The sequence below is a fragment of the Lithobates pipiens genome, unplaced genomic scaffold, assembly GCF_037356315.1.
Source record: "Lithobates pipiens isolate NorthernLeopardFrog02 unplaced genomic scaffold, aLitPip1_a1.2 Scaffold_27, whole genome shotgun sequence".
In the NCBI taxonomy this organism is placed as follows: domain Eukaryota; kingdom Metazoa; phylum Chordata; class Amphibia; order Anura; family Ranidae; genus Lithobates; species Lithobates pipiens.
This window is the reverse complement of record NW_027507788.1, coordinates 93,121,531-93,131,041: the sequence shown is the minus strand read 5'-3', so window position 1 is coordinate 93,131,041 and position 9,511 is coordinate 93,121,531. Positions and strand designations below refer to the sequence as shown.

Sequence of the window (9,511 nt, the reverse complement as noted above, 5' to 3'; positions counted from 1 at the left end):
TTGTATCAAAAAGTATCAAATTGGTTCTGTTTTCTCCATTCCCCCTGAAAACATCCCTTGATATGTCTACTAAGCTCTCAAGAAGACGTACAAACACTAAGTAGGGGGATAGGCAGCTGAACATATATGGATGAAGCTATGACATGTAGGCAATGTCTAGTTTCAAGATTGGTTTTAATTTGTGTACAATAAATTTTTTGGATTTTAGAAAAATATTTTTTTTGAACATGCTTCTGATGTAAACCATAGTTGTGATATTTACTTACCTGGGATGGAGGTGCTGAGATATAAATAGTTGGGAATATAGCACCTTTAAATATTAAATTTTTCTTCACCAAATATTCTTCAAGTTTATGTATAAAAATATACCCCAAATAAATAGGAACCAAACAAGTTGATGATAGATGTATGTAGTAGTCACTGTTTCCGAGGCATTAGCCGAAATATCTTTGCAGATAATATGGGAATGATCAGATGTCGGGAGGTGAGTCATGGGAACGGACAATCTGCTCACAATGCAGACCTTTATAAACCTTGTCCGGAGCTGACAACGGTCCATTTAAAATTTCAGCAACTCAAAGAAGAAGAGTTACCATCAGCTCACTATGCTTTATATCTGGATATGCTTGTTCTTGGGGCTTGCAGGTAAAACCTAATCACCGTCACATCTCATTATCAATTCTATTGCAGCTTGAATTAGAAATTGTTTGGTCTCGAAGTCTAAGTGTATACAAACATTTTTTTCTGTTATGGATATAATGCAGAAGGATTAGAAACGTAATAGGTTTTCTATTGCTGTAGGTGTCCCTGCTAAGTAGATTCACCTTCTCTTTGTCCTAGGCACCAATGCCACCAGGGTAAATCTCCATGATGGGATACAGACAAAAAAAAAAATAAGATGGCAGATATATTAACCATTTCCTACATGCTACAGAAAGAAAAATAGCTATACATGCAATTATATACATATGCATATAGATTGTCTTCAGCCTTTGAAATCACTGTAAACATGATGGTCAAAGGCAGGGGCATTGCTAGGTCTACAAAAGATTTGGGGCTAGAGCCCATAGCAGCGAAGTAAAGAAAGTCATACGCTTGGGCGGGCACACACATGTATATATTATACGTGTGTGTGTATATATATATATATATATATATATATATATATATATATATATATATATATATATATATATATATATATAAAATATTGTTACATATCGGAGTGCGGATTCCCCCTTACATCAGGGTCCCCAGAGCCTCCCTCATTACATCAGAGTCCCCAGAGAGTCCTAACCTTACATCAGGGTCCCCAAAGGGAAGGTAATAATATGCTCTTGGGAGTAAACTATTAACTTTCCCAAAAGTTGCACCTCTACGATTAAGCCTAATGTGAGTAAAATTTGTCAGAGGCGCATTATTTATGGGCTGGGATCTGAGCTGAAGCCTGTCTTTCATTTATCTGACATTTGAGTTGAAAACAGTGTGCGGTGGTACCTGCATGCCATGTTTCCATTTGGTGGCAAACTTTGGGCTCTGTTTCACCAAGTACAGTGGAGGCTGGTGCTCCAAATTTTTGGGGGGGTGCAAACAAACTGAAAAATTCTGGAAAAAAAAAAAACATCAATTGCAGCTTCACTGTGCCCTTTAAAGGCAAGCCACTGTGCCATCAAACGCAGCCACTTTACCATCAGACGCATCACTGTGCCCATCAAATGTAGCCACTGTGCCCATCAAATGCAGCCATTGTGCCCATCAAATGCTGCCACTGTGCCCATCAAATAGTGGCACATCAAATGCTGTTACAGTGTTCAACAAATAGTGCCACTGTGACACATACCCCCCCCCCCCCCCCCGCCTGCCCGGCACTTACCTTCAATGAGCAGAGGGAACTTGCAGCGGGTCAGACAGCGTCTCCTCCCTCCTCCCGATTGGCTGAAATGATAGGCAATACGATTCGACTCCTATCAGGTGATGGGTAACAGAATCATGCACCTGATTGGCTGAGAGATGGTTCAGTGTTAGGAAAGCAAATAGTCATTCGCTTTTCTAACACACCTGGGAGAACTGCGAGCGCCGCTAAGTATCTGTAAATAAACTCTTTTTGATATCTTTTTCAGCTGCTGCTCCTTCTTATGATGATGATGATAAGATTATTAATGGCTATGAGTGTGCCCGTAATTCTCAGCCTTGGCAGGTATATTTCACCGTTCTTGGAGACCAATGGTGTGGTGGATCCCTCATCTCATCACGGTGGATCATATCTGCAGCTCATTGCTATCAGCCGTAAGTTCCATGGTTCTTCTTTGTAGACTGGTAATACTTAGTAATACAGAATACAGATCAAGCCAGTGGTCTGGGGATTTTATGTTTGGGTTTCTGAATAGGATCAAAGAATCCTAGATTAGCCATGAAATGGGGCTATGTAGTTCTCTGAATAATCATACCAATAGGATATCCCTCCTTTAACTTTTAGGCACACCCACTGTTCAGTTCATTTGAGGCAGTCATGTCATTAACGTTCACACCGCAGTGTTTTATTTTTTGGAGTCTCCACCATAACACAGTTATATTACATGTTGATCCTGAATGTAATTCCCGTATTTTTCCACTTTTTATCGTTCTAAGTGATCCAGAAAAAGTGGAAGCTAGATAGGTTTGGATAATCTATGCAACACTGACAGGGCTGGTTACAATGGCCGGCTTCTGTTTCTTTAGTTTAAATTTTCAAATCATTAATACACATACTACATCAATTTAGATATAGGACTATGCCCACAAACCAGCTGCCATCTTATGTCTATGGTGTTTTTAATATATTGCCTTATATTATATTTAGGTTTGTGAGTAGTGCAAGTAGCCACAAAGTCACCCAATACCAAAAATAGGATAGAGTATGATGATTAGACGAAACAAGTAAATATTTAGCTGAGAGAGCAAAGTTGGCTGTGAGATCATGCTCATCTATACTGTGATATCAAAAGAGGAATATTTAGTGGGTGGGGTTCAAGGGGACTTTTTTTTTTATAGCCAAGGCATGGTGGCCTAGTGTACCATGTTTTTTGTGCTACCAGAAAAACTTGATGTAGCAAAACACAGTCACACTCTCTACACCTTCACTTTTAATATCCAAATTCCTGCAAAGTTCTTTTGGCCATGCTACTGCTGTGGGTTACAAATTCACTTAGTTCTGCACACCTGTGACCCAGATTCAGCTAAAGCCCACTGTCGGCTGATATCACAAAGCCAGTCCAGGCTTTGCAGGGATCCTGACAATAATGTTGTGATCCACCCAGATGTTAACAGATTGTTAATATGCAACTGAGAGCCTAACCCAACCACTCCCATCTCAGCTCGGTGCTCCAATGAGCTCTGGAGGGGAAGAGCACATGGTGGGGACTGATAGTCACCACTTGGTGCTCAGAGAGGACAAAAAAACTGAGCAAACAGGGGTCTTTGATTACTCAGTTCTCAGGGTTAGATCTGGTGGAGGACAGCTGCAGCAACAGATTGATTCTGCAGCCATCTAGGTATGTATGTTTATTTTCATTATTGACCTTTTAAATTGTTTAGCCATGAATGTTATTGATAGAATCCTCTACATTTTGCAGATTATCTGTAGTCACCCTTTATTTAATGGAGTATATTGGCATCTAAAGTTCCTCTTTATTCTTCTATCCAATTCATACAGGCCCCAGTACCTGACTGCTCACCTTGGGGAACATGATATTAGTAAACAAGAGGGGACAGAACAGCATATCCAGGTGGAAAAGGCTATAAAGTACTCCAGCTACAACGCTAAAACCTTAAATTATGATTTCATGCTGGTCAAACTAGCTCAGCCTGCCCAGTTCAATAATTACGTTCAACCAATCCCAATAGCCACATCCTGTCCAACAGTGGGAAGTCAGTGCCTGGTGTCAGGCTGGGGGAACACAAGAATCATTGGAGGTAAGTTCACTGTCTGGGCTTTATAAATAGTTGTTTTAAAGCTGAACTTTATTCAGTAAAAAAATCAAATGCATTTAATCCAAGGACCTAATCATAAATAAATACCCAAAATAAAATGACCCGTTTTAATCTCAGACCTGTATAACCTGTATGACAACAGACTGGGAGAGAAAGGGTGAGTCTGAGGCTGTGTTGCATTGCGCATGCTCTGACTACAAACATGCTGGAAGACGGAAACAGCAGAATGATGACTTTAGCCTCCATACTTTCGCATTGCTGGAGGCCCGATGTTTATGTCCTGTGCATGCTCAATGCAAGGAAAATAATTGGCAATGAGTAAATTCAATCAGTGCACACAAAAATGCATAACATTCCCCAAAAATCCCAAAAGCTATGAAGTTATAAATCCACTCCTATTGTAATAATGCATGCAGGAATGGTTTTACAGGTGGAGGCCACTGACTTTCCCCCCCCCCCTACTCATCTTTTCTGACTGTTTTTCAGTAGTTTTGCATTTGGCTAGGGGCAGTGTCACAGGCAGTTACTCTAGGAGAGTTGGACAGGGCTGTAGAAGGTCTGTAACCCATCAGCAGGACTGGTATCTGCTCCTTTTTGCAAGGAGAAACAGGATGAGCACTGCCAGAGCCCTACAAAATGACCTCCAGCAGGCCACTGGTGTGAATATCTCTAACCAAACAGTCATAAACAGACTTCATAAGGGTGGCCTGAGGGCCCAACGTGCTCTAGTGGGCCCTGTACTCACTGCCCAACACCATGGAGAATGATTGGCATTTGTCATTGAACACCAGAATTGGCAAGTCCACCACTGGCACCCTGTGCTTTTCACAGATGAGAGCAGGTTCACCCTGAGCACATGTGACAGATGTCAAAGGGTCTGGAGAAGCCATGGAGAGCATTATGCTGCCTATAACATTGTTCAGCACAGGGCCGCTGACAGGGGGGGCCACAGTTCCTCTTGTAGGGGGACCGAGTACACAGGGGGGGCCACACAGGGTGGGGATTAGTGATGGAGGATTGTGTCTCTCTTCCTCCAGCAGCTGAAAGCTGGTCTCTCCCCCTCTCACTTTTAACAGTTGAGAAAGTGGCAGTTATCCCTCAGTAATCCCCCTCCCGGTGCTCCTAAGTTTCTTATCGCTGTTTCTCTCCCTCTGTCTCTCTGATCCTGGAGCCTGTATATTTTTTTTCATCGCATCTCCATTTTTATTAATTAACTCACTTTTACCTTTGAGATTTATCTTTTAGATTTAGCAGGAATGCTGTGAGTTATATTGTATTTGTGTCTGATAGATCATTTTATTGTAGTTTTATCGAAATACAGCTTTAATATTTTTATGGGGGGCCCGATCAGGTAGTCCGTACGGGGCCCCGCGATTTCTATCAGCAGCCCTGCAGGAAGTGTGCAAATGACACAGGAAAGCTCTTAATTCACTTCAACAAATCAATTTTTTATACTTATACATAACATTGCAAAGCATTTTGTTATACCTGTTTTATTATTAAGAGCTAAAAAGGAAAGTTCAAGATTACATATTGTACACTTTAAGCCAAGACTATTGCTGTGTCCTGCAAAGCACAGGTTGACTTCAAAGGAGTTGGGGCTCTTCAATCTTTGGTTTATTGTTCAGGTTTCTTACAAGGTTTTTGTCTTGTTCATGCTTTTTCTGCTACCATTTTTTTGGACGATTTTAGTATTACACGAAAGGGTTACATATTGTGGCAGGTCTTTGTTGCTGTCATTTTCCCATTGCAAGATTATTTCCACTTTCTGTATTGTTACCAGGACAAAAGTGAGGGGGAAATCGCCTTAATACAAAACTGAGCAAAATTATTTTAGCTGGAACTCCACTTTAGTTAAAATAAGTATTTAAAAGAAAAACGGCTCTGATCATCTCTCAAAATAACGTAAATGATAATATAAAAATGTTGACGTGTATAACATCACCTATATCTTAAATGACACTGCATTGTAGTTAATAACAGTATATTTAACTTTTTTTCAGTGCAATATGCTACACAATTACAGTGTCTTGATCTCCCTGTTTTGTCGGACTCCAGCTGTAAAGCTTCTTATCCAAACCAGATCACTACAAATATGTTTTGTGCTGGTTACATGGAAGGTGGCAAAGACGCATGCCAGGTGAATATTAAATATAAATATTCATAAATGTCTTTATAGTGCATTTTTAGGATGGTATACCCCATAGCAGATCATATGGTTGTTATAGAACCAATGGCAGAACTACTGCTTGGGCTATGGGGCCCCTGTAAAAGGATAGGAGGGTTTAGTTCAGCTTTAATGTTTGTCTGTTGCTTGACGTTCTGTTACTTGCGCAGTTGTTCATGTTTTTTTTGTTACTCCCCTCCCTCTTTTCTGTCAATGTGAGGCAAGTGCAGGACTCAGAGATACAGAATAATCTCCTCCCAATATTATTATCATTGCCACCAATGAAGTTGGGGAAAGGGGGATTGTAAATACACAGAGTACTTGTTACCCCCTCTTTCCCAAGTTTCATTGGTGGCAGTGTAATTTAGGTTGCTGCTGCACCAAGCTAGGGAAAGAGGGGTTTCAATCAGGGCAGAGCCAAGAGAGGGCGGTAGGGATAGTTGTGAGTTTGGGGGGGAGGGGGAAGTTGGGGGTTGAGGTCAGGTGAGGAAGATCTGTTTGCCTACCAAACCTATCCAGACATCCATCCCCACAGTACCGCACAGGATTTTATGGCTCACCTATTTATCACTTGTTTCCTGCTGTCATTTGTAAACACAGTAGCCAGAAGAGGAAGCAAAGCGAAGGCTTCCACTGCTACTATTGTGCCTCCAACTGATGACATCTATTTTAGAACAAGGCATAGGAAGCGAGTAATAGAAGACTTTCTCTGCCTGCTTCTGTGTTTACAAATAACAGCAATGCTCTGATGAGGTGTCAAATCCTGCGTGGGACACACGTGTCTGAGCAGCACTGCGTTCAAACAGAAAATGTGGGGTTGACATGTACCCCCTTTCAGCCATAACATTATGACCACTGACAAGTAAAGTGAATAACATTGATTATCTTGTTACAATGGCACCAGAATGTGGGTGGGTTGAATCAGGCAAGTGAACATTTTGTCCCTGAGGTTCATATGTTTAAAGCAGAAAAAATGGGCAAGGATTTAAGTCACTTTGACTAGGGCTAAATTGTAAGGGCTAGATGAATGGGTCAGAGAAACTCCAAAACTGCAGCTCCTGTGGGATGTTCCCAGATTGCATGGACAGAACCTACTAGGTGTGATCCACAGAGGGAAAACCATTTAACAAGCAATAGGATCATGGGTGGCCAAGGCTCATTGATGTATGTGGGGAGGGAAGACTGGCCTGTGCAGTCCAATCCAATAGAAGAGCTACTATTGCTCAAACTGCTATAAAAGTTATTGCTTAATCTGATAGAAAGGTATCAGAACACATTGGAATAGGTTAGCATTGTGCTTATTCCTATTCTTATAGATAAAACAAGTGTTTTATCCTTGAAGTGGAGGGGCGCTGTGAGGGTGGCTGTAAGGCCCCTTTCACTGGGGCGTTTTTCAGGCGCTACAGTGCTAAAAATAGCGCCTGTATAGAGCCTGAAAAAAATCTGGCCCCTTTCACTCCAGTGTGAAAGCCGGAGGGCTTTCACACTGGAGCGGTGTGCTAGCAGGATGGTGAAAAAAGTCCTGCTAGCCACATCTTTGGAGTGGTGAAGGAGCGGTGTATTCACCGCTCCTACCCATTAACAGAATGTATGAAAACTAATTGGAAAGCTTTATAGTATTTGATAGGGTGAGATACTATAAGGCAGTGTTGCATAATAAATATACAGGTTCCGATATCTCTCAATTAACAGGGTGGAAGCCTTTGATTTTGAGAGTTTCACATAATGCCTTTTCTCATTGAGTTGACCTGTTTTTTTATACTAATAAGTTGTTCACGCTTGAAGACTCAAAACAAAACCCACTTTGATTTTACCGTTACCCATTAATTCTGAGTCTTTGTATTTTCAATCCATGTAGTCAAATATGTGTTTACATCTGTATTACACTGTACATATTTATATGGTAGACCTCTAAGCACAACACGTAAAGGGACCCCGTGTATGTATTTGTACTGTGTATTTATCTGTTTTCCTGGAGGTTGGCTCTAAAACTGACTTCTATTTCAGTATGTAGCCTTCAAGAATTTTCCAAAAAAAGAGACCAGACCATGGAACAGTATTCACGTTGTAGACCTAGTTGTCAACTGCTTTTGGATATCTATTAGGATTGGGGTTTTCAATAAAAAAAAAATGTTAAAAAAAAGCAGGGAGGGAGCTACAACAGCAGGATGGGGGGGGGGGGATTAAGATGCAGTGATATACAGTATCTCTGGGTGTGTTGCCACATCTCCAACATGTCTCTGGGAGAGCTAGGTAGAGAGCATGTAATAAGGTTGGCAATCCTGTTTAAACTGATTCAGTGGGTGTGCAAAATGGTGGCCATGGGCAAGGATTAGAGATTATGAGCTATTTGAAGGATCTGTGAGGTACCTAAAGTAGAAAAGTTAGTGCCATGTAAAAGGCAATATGGGAGATCGACGTGTTCAATGCCAATTTAATTAAAACTAGGTCAAAGTGGAGCCAGGCTCCATTGGGGGCATATTTAGTGGAATATGGACCTCTTCCTATTCAAAAGATACCCAATATTTTAGCCATATATATGTATATATGAATGATTGTGTAATAACATTGTACAAAAAGCCATAATTACACTGCTATAATTCTGGAAGCTTATATGCAGCTTATATGCAGCAAAATATGTGCCAGCATCTCTCACTTATTTTTTGCTTAGATTTTGAAGTATTATATTAAATATAAACTTTCAGAAGCTGGAGGGTGTTTTATCCCACACAAGTAAACAAATAAACGTAATTATTAGTCGTCTTATCCTTTAAGTACTTTCCTGCATTGATGTACCTCTATTTTAACAGGGGGATTCTGGTGGACCACTGATCTGCAATGGAGAGCTGTATGGAGTGGTCTCCTGGGGTAAAAACTGTGCAGAACGTGGATATCCTGGTGTCTACAACAAAGTCTGCATCTATTCTGACTGGATTAAGAACATTATGGCGAGCAACTGAAGCCTATGTTACACCAAAGCAAACTTATAATAAAGCATAGTACATGTTCCCAGCATCTCTGAGTGTCTGTATTGCTTTTACTACCTGTGATTTTTAGGACTTTTTTGTGCATAACATAATTCAATGAGTCTATAAGCCACCAGTTGTTTTTTTTTTACACAAGGAGATATGTGTTATATTTTCACCAAGCCATGCAGCCAATGTACAAGTCCATTCATCCATCTACTTACTGTATGTATATTGAGGCTTTTGTTGGTTATAATGGGCCTTAGTAGATATTTCAAAGGTTTTACAGGGGATTTAATAAATGCCTGATGAAGCCTCGTTTAATGCTAAAGCCAACATTTCCATTAAAAGCTCTATTCTTCATTCTTATGCCCTGTACACACGGTCGGACATTCCGACCACAAAATCC

General features: G+C 40.7%; 1 pseudogene across 1 annotated transcript; it reads left to right on the top strand.

Annotated features, from left to right (window-relative positions):
* The first annotated feature begins 463 nt into the window (after positions 1-463).
* On the top strand, positions 464-9,151 carry LOC143933989 (trypsin-3-like; annotated as a pseudogene). The gene is made up of 5 exons (XR_013263183.1): positions 464-645; positions 2,121-2,286; positions 3,692-3,951; positions 5,973-6,109; positions 8,947-9,151. The product of XR_013263183.1 is annotated as a trypsin-3-like (transcript).
* The last annotated feature ends 360 nt before the right edge of the window (positions 9,152-9,511 follow it).